General features: G+C 41.2%; 1 protein-coding gene across 5 annotated transcripts in view; it reads right to left on the bottom strand.

The window, feature by feature from the left end:
* IP6K2 (inositol hexakisphosphate kinase 2) overlaps window positions 1-10,205 on the bottom strand; it is a 29,568-nt gene extending 19,363 nt beyond the window's left edge. The window contains exon 1 of one of the 5 annotated variants that reach the window (XM_039481546.1): window positions 10,182-10,205. The gene's annotated coding sequence lies outside the window, so the exon portion shown is untranslated. Of the gene's footprint in view, window positions 1-899; window positions 1,019-2,147; window positions 2,522-2,560; window positions 2,634-9,799; window positions 9,954-10,181 lie in introns of those variants that run through there. The other 4 variants (XM_039481542.1, XM_039481544.1, XM_039481543.1 and 1 more) reach the window with 4 other exon arrangements.
* Window positions 10,206-12,280: the final 2,075 nt, after the last annotated feature.

Genomic DNA, 12,280 nt, shown 5'->3' with positions numbered 1-12,280 from the left:
CAGCTTTTTGTTTGTTGACATTTCATTTTTTTTCAAATGAAGAAAAAAGGTTCTGGTTTGATTTTTCAGCTTTCCCCCTCACCTTTCTCCTTTTCCCTCTTCACTAGACCCACTAAATCAACTGCCGATGCATCAATCGTCACACCTCAAAGCCCCGGTAAGTGCAAACAAGCCCCAAGTAAGAGCTCACTAGCAATTATAGTTAAACAAACGTTTTATTTTTAAAAAGTAATATCTCCATCTACACGTTAATGGGGAAAATTCAACAGTAGTTCAACAGTTAGTTGGGACCTCTGTGTTAGGAACCTCTTTCAAAGGTTACAAAAGCAATACAGTGAGCTATCAATATTTCAAAAAACAAGGATCCTCTTAAGAACTTTCAAAATATAGTTGAATGCATAGGAAAATAGCTGCCCAGAGTCAACAGGAGTTGCATTTATTATGCATAGCAGCCAGTGCACTGAAATGGGGAGGGAGACTAATCTCTTATGAAATCTTTCCCAGCCACAGCAGATCACATCAGGATAAATAGAGGCAGAATAGAAAAGGGCGTCTCGTAAGCAAAATTTCTGAATTAGTGATACTGTGCAATCTGACTGGAAAAAAACCACTTCTCTATAGTACTTGTGTCTGCTGTGATTCAAGTAAAATATTAAAGCAGGTGAGGGCCTAATTCTTTCCCTGTCACAACCACAAAATTTCCTCTAATTAAATACTGTTCAACAATGAACTTTTCCAATCAAATTATATCAAGGCGGTCTTGTATTTTCTTCTCTATAGCATTATTCAGATGCATTTCATACACAAAGCTTTATATCTAACTTATTCCACACTTTTCATCCTTTTGTGTTGAGAGGTTGGCTTTCCTGGGAACCATACACGGTTAATAACATACTCACCAGAACCACCATTGCCAAGAAGTTCACCTATTCCAATCTGCAAACTAGGTCATGCGATTCAAACAGCAATGTGAAACCACTTGAGTAGCAACCTGATGGTCCACAGTGGCAGGTCCCATCACATGAACTCCAAAATGCACTTTAAAATAATTATTTTGTTATAATTAGCCCATCTGATGCGGGATGACCACATCAATATTATGCCTGTATGATGTGTTACTTTTTACCAGAAGTGTATCACAATAGCAGTCAGTGTTTGTGCACTACAAGCAAAGGTGGTAAAGGTTACTTTATTCAAACTGAGGGTCCAATAGGACTTCACAGGCAAAAAGCCATTGGCAGGACCCATCACCCACCCAAACAAGAACTGAAAATCCCTAGGAGGTTGCTGACAGCCTACTTCCCTCTCCACAGCCAGGGGGCTGCCATATCCAGTAAGACATTCATGGCCTGGAATAGGACCAAGAATATCAATGAAAATTAAATTCCCTAAGGCTTGAAGCTTGGAAAGAGTCCAGCACTAATGTGGTTTGCATATCTCTTATTCCTGTACATGCTGATGCACTGGGGTAAAAATCTGTCCCTACTGAAGGCAACGATTTAATTGGGATTAGGATTTCATCATAGATTTTTGTTTAAATTTGCAGGATTACATTCTCACATGCATACAGATACAAATTATTGAAATGATGTTGGCTGGAAGAGATCAAATATTTTCCATGTTCAAGATCACAGGTTATTTTCAGAAGACCTATGACTATATCTTAATTATTCTGTCTGGCTTTAATTCCCTCTATATTCTGTTAAGAAGAGTTTTACATGCATGGAAACAAGAACAAGGTAAGCAATCTAGCGAGTGCAAATTGAAACCAGCAAGCACAGCCTGTCTGTAAAAGTCTACAGGATCACATTCACAGCAAGGAGAGGATGACAGGTCTAATATCTGCTCTCTGGAATCCAGTGTACATATTAAAAGACATCTAAGTAGAAGATAACAGTCTATTCTCAAAGTAAACAAGTCATTCCAACTGTGTATAAAGTCATATTCCCCCTAACTGATACTCTAAATAGATAAACATTTATCAATCCAAAACCATACCAGTCAGCAGATTTCTCAAAGTAGTAGTGAAAGTTACTTTTAACAAGGAATCAGACAACTGGAACTACTTGTTTAAAAAGCTCCCCGCTCCTTACATAAAGCAACAATAGTATCTACTACTGTTAGTAACATCAGACAATATAGGTTACCTTTGGTTTCATTACTTTGCTTTCTTCACAGGTTTGGGTCCTAGTCCATGCAAGTTTCAGCGCTGTAAAGTGGCAGTGTAGACAGTGCACCAGCACTGGCAGCTACTCCCCTCATGAGGGTGGGTTGTTTGTTTTTTTTACAGTGCTGGGAGAGCTCTCTCCCAGCACTGGTGCCGAGACTACACAGCCATGTTAAAGCACATTGGTAGTGAAGACATACCCTCAAGATGTGATGTTAAACCAGTGTAAAGCTCTGCACAGACACTCTTGTTTAGGTTTAAGAGTACCTTATTTCAATTTAGCTTAAACAGATTCCTAATCAACTTAAACTAAACTGACCTAAGCCTGGTTTAAACCAAAATAGAAATATAGCCTTTAGCACCAATTCAACTAGATCAGTTTAAAAATCACACCTTATGTTAAACTGATGCAACATTCTCATATAGACATGGCCTCAGAAAACATAAAACAACAAGTAGGCAAGCAGTTTGTCAGCAACAGAATTTCTCACCTTTGTACCCAGGAGCTGTGTTATTCTGATTGATGTCATAATGAAAGGCTATGACCACAATACTGTCTAAATATCTCATATACAGCACAGATGATTTACTCTACATTTGGAACTGATCCAAACACAAACCAGGAGCAATTGCTAAAAGAAAGTCCTCTTTTTCAATAAGCATGAAAGAGATTCATCCACACTTCCTGACAAACCTCAGATGCTGTAAAAGCGTTGTGCATCATACTACTGCATAGCTACTTGAGTATTCTGGTCAAGACCCTCTACGTATAATGAAAACAGACTAAAATTGAACACAGGAAAAATGACAAATTCTAGGATTAATAAAGCTAAAAAGTTAAACATCCTGGGATATTTTTAGCAATGTAAATGGGGGGGGGGCTTATTTTTTAAAAGTCTGCTTTTAATCATTATATACACTAGTCATGAAATTGGGCTGGATCTCAGTCATGTGAGCCACAGAATGAGACTGAGGGCTGTATAAAGAGATTGCAATAGGAGACACTGCTCTGAGGAAGAAGAGAAGTCCTAATAGCTCATTTTTTAAAAAGTTCTTAAAATCCATTTAATCAGCGTACACAGCACTTGACCAAAAATGTTCTCTGATAAATTTAAAGTCTAAACACAAAAGATCAGGAGAGAGGGTATACTAGGATTACTAATGAGGAGAATGGGCTGTTTAAAGAGGAAGGATTTAAAAGAGAGAGAAGGTATCTGGCAAGAGACCCCATTCATTACAGCGGTCATCACAACAGAAATGCTCAAAGCAGGGAGTTACAAAGGAGATGAAGACAAGTAAGACTATCTACACTACAGGTCATAACCCATAGTGTAGATGCGTCCCTACCGTCATGGAAGCAGTTTTTCCATTGCTGTAGGAACTCCACCTCCCCAAGTTATGGTAGTGAGAGGTCAATAGAAGCATTCTTCCTTTGATTTAATTGCATTTCCACAAGAGGTTAGGCCAGCATAGCTACAGTACTCGGGGGGGGGGGGGGAATGGATTTTTTACACCCACAAGTATGTTGAGCTAAATATTAAGTATAGACTAGGACTAATGTAAAAGAATTGGGATGAGGGCAGGAAGTGGGAAGTTAGCTAGGAGGAAGTAAGAGCAGAGAGGGAAGATGATGTAATGCCCCGAAGACGAGGCCAAGGAACTTGTATTTGAAGAGGCAAATCAGGAAGCCAATAAGCTGCATGAGAAGAAGCAGAATTTTGGACAGACTGGATGAGAGGCAAGGAGGCCAGAGGAGAGATTGAGAGGCTCCACATTAGCTAAAAAGCTACCTAAAAATCTATGTAATCACTATTACAATGCATCTACTTCTATCTACCAGACTACAAGCAGCAAAACTTGTGTCGCTGTTTTATAAAAAAATAAAACTGCCTGGTCTTCTCTTTAACCAAAATGATTCTTTTGTGTGTTATATCCTGAACATGAAGAAATTGAGACTGGAAGAAAAATCAGTGTCAGTCTACTGAACAGACCTGAAGTTTCCAGCTTGAATGACAACTGTTTAATTTCAGTGAAAGGATGTACTTTCCTCTATTCAAACAGCCCTGGCTCTGGAGGCCATTACTGATTTGAATAGCGCTTTTTAAAATTAAAAAATAAACAATATGAACAAACATGCTTCACTAGCTTGTGCAGTTTTGATTTACTTAACTTTTTAAATAAATATAGTAAACATCTACCTCCAACTACATCTATTTACAAAGCAAGAGTACTGCACACATCCTTTCTGAGGATTAGTGTTATCACATCAGATCCACCTCAATCTTTCTAACACAACTAGACATATTCATGACATAAAAACCCATTGCTGCATGAAGCAGGAAGTTTAAAAACAACTTTGGTGGGTAAGCCATCAACTCAACGCCTCCAGAGACATGTAGCCAGCACCTGTCTACAAGCATTTAATAGGGTTTTAATTTTAGCAAACCTTGTTTTGTTTCGCTTTCAAGATGTGTAGTGAATTTTAAACCACTGTCTGGCAAACAAAAGTGGTATCTAGCTCCTACAGCACATTACAATGCATGTCCACTTGTGTTAAACATATCATACTGTCTCTTGGTAACTATTTTTGTAACAGAATAGGACAGAGGGACCAATTTTTAAACAAACAAAAACGAAGTGTTTTTCCTCTATTAACAAAAATCCCCTGACAAAAAATTCTGATGAACTGTTTCTAACCAAAAACTGTAATAAGACATCAACATACCTTAAAACTATTAACAGAAAAATTATTGTAATTAAACGTTTATATAGTGTATTTTAAAGATGTTTCCTGCATAGTTACAAAAATACATTAACCTTGAACAGAAAATAGCAAGCCAGATGAAGGAATTTAGGTACAAAGGAAAAATCCTCTTCCCCTGCAATGGAAAATTTTAATCTCTTCAAGTAGGTTGCAGAGATGCTTAGCAGGACTTGCGTTGCCTAGATACCAATCACACCTTCTTGCCAATAGAGACAAACTAACCATCATCAAATGAAACAATGGACGAGTGAATGAACTCAACTAGTGAGATTTTTATTCCATTGTTCCTCTGCACATCAACGACAAATCACATATTCTAATGTAGAAAGGGCCAGTTTGTTTAAGATTGATTTAGCGCTAACTCATCAAATGTAATGGAAAAATACTGATAAGCTCTAGCCACAATAATCAACAGGAACACAATATTCATTAGTCTCAAATGACCTTGGCTCTGAAACACACAGTGTTTTGCTCCTACCCTAACATTATGATCAGAATGACAGGTAGTATAATGCCAATTTCCTAAACTGTATTCCTGACTCAGAGTTAAAGAAAAAAGTAGAATTACCAAGGCAGCACTTTTAACAGCACTGCCACAAAGCATATTAATAAGAATTACTATTTAAATATTGCCATATTCTAGCCTTCTGATCAGATAGTTGAATTTTGTGAGCATATTCTTAGCTACAGAACAAGTTACACATTAGAGAAAGCAATATGCAGGAGATGCACTTCACTTTCAAATCTCAATCTCCTGAAAACATTTAATTTACTTCTTAGTTTAATGTTAAAGATTGCAGCAAATTACAATGGACCACAACTAAATTAAACAAAAACTGCATCTTCAGACCTCGTCTACACCAAGATTTTTTTCCTAAAATTTCCCACTATAGCTACCAAGTCAGTTTCACTGGTATAAGCTAAACTAAGATGCCATGATTTTGGACACTATGTATTCTAGACCTGTTCTTACCAGGGTTAAAGGAAACAGTAGTTAAAATGCTTGTGGGAAAGCACCTGGAGCCCTCTATATTAATACTCCCACTGTTGCTACCACAAGTGTAGGTGAACCAGTGGTAACAAAAGGGAGGTAGTGTGATCTAGTGGACAGGCCACAAGATGGTAATTCAGGATACCATTCTGAGCTCTGCCACTACCTGTCTGTGACATTGGGCAAACCATTTCACCTTTCTGTGCCTCCACTTCCCGTCCTACCACTTGTATTTAACTCTTCAAGACAGGGGGACCATCCTATGTTACATGTAACATCTATCATAATTTGGACCCCAATCTTGGCTGGACCCTCTAGATGCTATTATAATACAAATCCTAACATAGATGTGGCCTTAGAGAAAATTGGCCCGTTTAAATAAATGAATGGCCTACTTGTCTATATAAAATCACCATCATAACTTAAATTATTTGGGTGTTTAATATTAGTTTCCAATAAATTCCTGCAACTCACTCCTTTCTGTACAAGCCTTGTCTTACTTAACCTAGTCACTAATGTTCTCTACACATATTTTGTTTCTCAAATATAATGGTGTAAAAAAAATATAAAAAACTGTAAAAAAACCACCAATACTATTACTTAACTTGCCCTTCTAGATATGAAATCCCTTTGGGGCCCCTATGTCCTAGTTAAAATTAGTTTGTTTTTTGTTTTTGGTCTAAACTGACTAGATATTTTCCTTCAGTGTATTCACAGAACAGTAACATTTCTGACATTTGCTGCCCATGGGTGAGGCCTCTTCTGGAGTACTGTGTCCAGTTTTGGGCCCCACACTACAAGAAGGATGTGGAAAAATTGGAAAGAGTCCAGCGGAGGGCAACAAAAATGATTAGGGGGCTGAAGCACATGACTTATGAGGAGAGGCTGAGGGAACTGGGATTGTTTAGTCTGCAGAAAAGAATGAGGGGGGATTTGATAGCTGCATTCAACTACCTGAAAGGGGGTTCCAAAGAGGATGGATCTATACTGTTCTCAGTGGTACCTGATGACAGAACAAGGAGTAATGGTCTCAAGTTGCAGTGGAGGAGGTTTAGGTTGGATATTAGGAAAAACTTTCACTCGGAGAGTGGTGAAGCACTGGAATGGGTTACCAAGGGAGGTGGTGGAATCTCCTTCCTTAGAGGTTTTTAAGGTCAGGCTTGACATAGCCCTGGCTGGGATGATTTAGTTGGGAATTGGTCCTGCTTTGAGCAGGGGGTTGGACTAGATGACCTCCTGAGGTCCCTTCCAACCCTGATATTCTATGATTATATGCCCCTTCAGCCAACATACCAAGGCAATCTCAGACAAACGTTTTTTGCTTCTTTTTTTAAGTTACATTTACTAGGCAGAGGAAGATACAAAAATAAGGAGGTACAACAGCAAGGTCTAGGCATAGGGCCCTAGCAGGAAGCTCAGGCCTCACCCGAGCTCCTGGAATTCTTTATAGAGTGGTGCTCCTCAACCCTGCTCAAGGGTCTCCATATACCCAATAAGCTTCTAGGGCTGTCATTCTGTGAGTCACTCTGAAGCTCAGAATATCGGTTGAGTCAGTGTGAAGTGATGGAAACAGCTACAGGCATGGTTGAGAAGTCCTTTTGTTTAGATTTTCACCAGGTTTAATCATCACTGGAATTCACAGACCATTAGATCCAATTTTTAAGTTCACAAACTTTTTGACTTTACGAATCACACCCATGAGACAGAATGGGTGCTACAATCTAGCAAATGGGTGTTTGATAAATTTGAAATTCTCCTCTCCACTGGTGGGGGGGGAGGGGAGGGAGGAAATTGTGTTACCTGTAACATGTATTCCTGACGAGTTTCCAAGCTTTAATACTTCCATAATATAACAAAGCAAGATACACAAACGTAACAAACATACATATATATACACACACGTCTGACTTCAAAACGGCAACATATTCAATTTAAATAACTTTGTAACTGGGGTGAGAACTAAATGATACGAAACAAAATGGACTCAGTTCAAAGATCCTCTTTTTAGTTTCTAATTCAGCATGCACAACTCCCACATATTCCTACCAGCAGCTCTCCAATGGCTTTATAGCTATATAATTGCCGCATAAGATCAATCAAGTTTCAAAATCAAACGGTGTCTGAAGCTTTCGAAACTAAAAAAAAATCTTACGCCCACATTTGTTTTAAGTTCCAGAGCCAAACACTATCTCTTATATTCAATGTTTGTCATAAGAAAAAGGCACCAAAACCAACTCTGCGTCTTTAGAGACATTCTCCTCAAAGCTTTTCTGGAATATTCAAAGGATAAGAACACAAGATTCATTTATTAGAATATTGGGTTTGAAATAACCATGGAATATATTTGGCTGCTGTATCAAAGAAAAAGAAGAAAGCCCATCACTATATGGCGATTCGATGTATGACTACACTAGAAAAGAAAAGTGTACTTTAGCATGTGTTAGCTAATGGGTTATTTCTTTCTAGAGAAAGCAAAGCCAAAACAGGATGGTTTGGTACATAACTACAACAGGAGTTTATTTTGGCAGCAATGTTAATACAACAGTAACCACATTTTACAAACCCCAGAATTACAAAACCTCACTTAATCCAAAATGCCTTTTTGTCCCTGTGCCTGAGAACACTACATACGCCCTCAATTTTACATACGCCCTCAATTTTATAAGCCCTTGATTTTACAAAACATTTGTAGAACAGGGTTTCTACTGCATGCAGTGTAATACTCTGGAACTATGATTAACAAATATTTACTGAATCAAGAAGTGTTTCCTTATACTAGAGATGTAATTACCTTATTTCCATTTCAGTAATTTTTCAGTGGTTTTGGAGCAAATACTAAATTTAATTTGTAACACTATACTGAACAACAACAACAACAAAAGCCCTTCTCACCCTGACTATCTTAGCAGGTAAGCAATACTGTTTCCATATTGGTAAGTAACACTGAATAAGGAATGAAAAACTATCCACCTTTATTCTTACTATAAAACCACCCTTTGTAAAACCCTGGTTTTGTTGCCTCAAAAGTTCTGCCTACCTCACAATTTGATGACATCCAGAAACTAGCACCAAATTTCTTAACCCTTGTTTGGGGGGAGAAGGAAAGGGAAAGAAGAGGAATGCTCTCCTTAATGAGCATGATGCTCGGGTGCTAAAAGTGCTCGCACCCCACAGTTATAAATTCTTCCCGAACCCCTACAGAGGAAAATGCATTAACTGAATGGAACCCGGTGCAACGTGAAGCCAGTCCACACGCAAAGAAACTGGGGCACACGAGCATCTCTTTGAGGGACGTGGAAGAGGGACCCCTGTGTGTGCATCAGCCAAACACAAGGACGAGGCAGCCCCATGCTTCTGTGTGTGCCTGGCACGGCACGGAAGTCAGGGGCGGATCAGGGAGGGGGATGGGGTGGGAACTAGGCAGCAAGGGAAGCGGGTTTCAACGCCCGTGGGAGGGGGGGGGGGAAGCTGGGGATTTCCACGTCCCACGGGGAGGCAGGACCTGGCCGGCCCCAGCAGTGACAGGCAGAGCTCTGCGGACCCGGACCCGGACCCCAGGAGCCCAGCCCAGCCCAGCCGGGGGGGGGGGGGGGAGAGACAGGGATCCGGTTAGTTCAGTTGGCCTGACCCGGCCCGGCCCGGAACAGGGCCCCGTGCGAGAAGCGTAACCTCCACAGGCCGGCCACGCTTACCCAGGCTACCGAGCGGTCTGTCAGCGCCTCTGGGTCCGGGCGGGTCGGGCGCGGCCGCCCGAACCGCTGGGAGGGGCTGGGCCCAGGAGCCGGGGGGCTCGGGACTGCAGGAGCCGAGGGGAGCTGCAGGAAGGGGGGTGGAGAGGATCGGTGGGGCCCGAATGGGGGCGGGGGGAGCAAGTTACCTGAGTATCAGATCCCCGCGGCCAGCCGCTTCGGCTCTTTTGTTTCTCTGAAGCCAAAATGGCGGCGCCGAGCAGGGCAGCTCCCCGCGGCCTGGCCCCGCCTCTGGCCGCCGCCTTCCCATTGGCTCTGCGGAGGCAACTGCCCGCTGATTGGGTGCCCGCGAGAGGCATTGTTGCTAGGGCCGCCGGAGCTGGCGGCCAGGCAGCGCGTGCCGCCTGACTGAGGCCAAGGGGAGGGGGGAAGAGCTGGGCGAAGCTGGGCTTTGAGCGGGGCTAGGAGGGCGGGAGATGCCGCCTGAGCGTGCCCCGTGCGGGGCTGTCCCCCCTCGATACGGGCCCCTTCCCTGCTCTCCACTCGCAAGAGCAGGTCTATGATGCTCACATAGGGTTGGGGTCCTAGCAACTCCTCTTCCTTGGACCGCGTAAGCCCTGGTTCTCCTAGGCTTTGGCCTAGCTGTGGATGTGGCCAGCCAGGCCTCCTTTGGTTTGCCCACTTGCTTGCTCCACTTCTAGCTCTCACGTTGTACATAAGGGTGAGGTGCAGTACCCAGCGCTCCAGCATACACTGATGTCACAACGCTCACAGGGCCATGGGCCTTTGTGCTACAATCCCCTGAGTGGTCCAGCAGTGCAAGTGTTCCTGCCTCCACCATCCCTCTGAGAGCCCATCTGCAGCTAGTTGAAGCAAAAGCTGTAACAGAGTCATACAGAACACATAAAGATGATCTTACTTTTTAGTCCTACTTTTGCTCCTGTTATGTTGGTAAAATCCCATCTCATTCCTCCTAAACCTTTAGGGAACATTCATTCCTGTTCTCGCTCCCCAGATTCTTACTGTGACTCAACCTGAGGGATCACCCTATTGTAAAAAATGCACTAGGCCTAATGCTTTTTGAAGTCAGAATGATGGGGGCCCAACTGCAACCCTATTAGTGGATCTATGACAATAGAGCTGCCATCCTGGAAAGAATATAAAAACCAAATAAAAATAATAAGATTATTGCAGTTCAGTTTACTAAGCAACAGACTCTCTCTGCCATCTATTTAGTCTAGGGCTGCCAGTTAATCGCAGTTAATGCATGCAATTAACGCAAAACAAATTAACTAGATTTTAAAAATAGTCACAATAGTTTTAATCACACTGTTAAATAATAATAGAATGCCAGTTTTGCATTCTGTGTTGTAATTGAAATCAATATATTTGAAAATGCAGAAAAAAATCCAAAAATAGTTATAATACATTTAAATGGGTATTTTATTATTGTTGAATAGTGTGATTAAAACCGTGATTAATCACAACTATTTTTTTACTCTCATAATTAATTGGGATTACTTTTTTTTGGTTAGCCCTAATTTAATCATGAGATCAAACATGTCCACATAGGTATAAATTACTAGCATTTTGTGCTAATTTTAAATACATAAATACATAAAATTAGTCAGGAAACTAAAAGTGGTAAAAACCATTGCAATTTTGTCACACAAAGCACCCAGTAAAGAACTCAGTACCAAAAGCGATGCTTACACGTTTCATAGCATCCCTAGCTATCAGATGCTGTGGCACTGCTGTGAACAGCCAGAGCATGCTATGGAATGGCATGCATCTCACATCTCACCTCCCACATTTGACCTGTGAATTCCTATCTCGAGCATACAACAAAGAGCAAATGTTCCTTAGAGGCTATCTGTTTGGAAATATGCAGTGTCACTTCACAAATGAGGTTTACAGGTGAGGGATCTTTCAGCTGTATCTGTTTTAAAAGCACCATATAAATAATAATTATAGGCCTTGGGTTTTTTAACCTCAAATCTTCCCCCCTCCCCATTTTTTATGTTGCAGCAATAGTGAGGTTATCTCAAGGGCTTCTGTTAAGAGTCTCCAGATTTGTCTGTTTGGAAACTTGCAGATTATTCTCAGAAGAAGCCTTTGGCTCTGGAATTTGCTTTCCTAAGACTGGTGACTTTTGTTGGATGTTTTAAGATTCTATTCTAAATTCTGTTCTCTCAGGCCTTTGCCTGGGATGGTGGCTGTGGAGTATGACCATAGCTTGTTAGATTGGCAGTTACTGTTTACATGGGCATGGATGCGCTAGAAATCATGGAATTGCACCAAAGTGCATGTCTGAATTGTGTTTACTTGTCACTGGATGGTTGATGCAGAAATGCAGCCCTTTGAGCCACTGCCTATGTGTGACTATTATACTTCCAGAGGAGTGAGTATATTATCGTATTATTAATGGCAGTATTAGGTTTCCTCACACCTTGTTCCTGATTGCACCTCCCTCTGCCCTTCTTATGTAGATTCATGTGAGCACAGTCCAGGTTACCCCATCTAGTTTTCCTATGATCAGCTTCCCTGATACAGTTCATGACTGTAATAAGATGTTAACACCAGGCCTCATTTGGCAGGTGCAATATTGTGTCTCACCTCTCAGTCCCCACACTTCCCTTCATTGCTCCATTGCTCTCATGTTCCTTTTC

Source organism: Mauremys reevesii, linkage group 7 (genome assembly GCF_016161935.1).
Source record: "Mauremys reevesii isolate NIE-2019 linkage group 7, ASM1616193v1, whole genome shotgun sequence".
Lineage (NCBI taxonomy): Eukaryota > Metazoa > Chordata > Testudines > Geoemydidae > Mauremys > Mauremys reevesii.
This window is presented reverse-complemented; position numbering and strand designations above follow the sequence as displayed.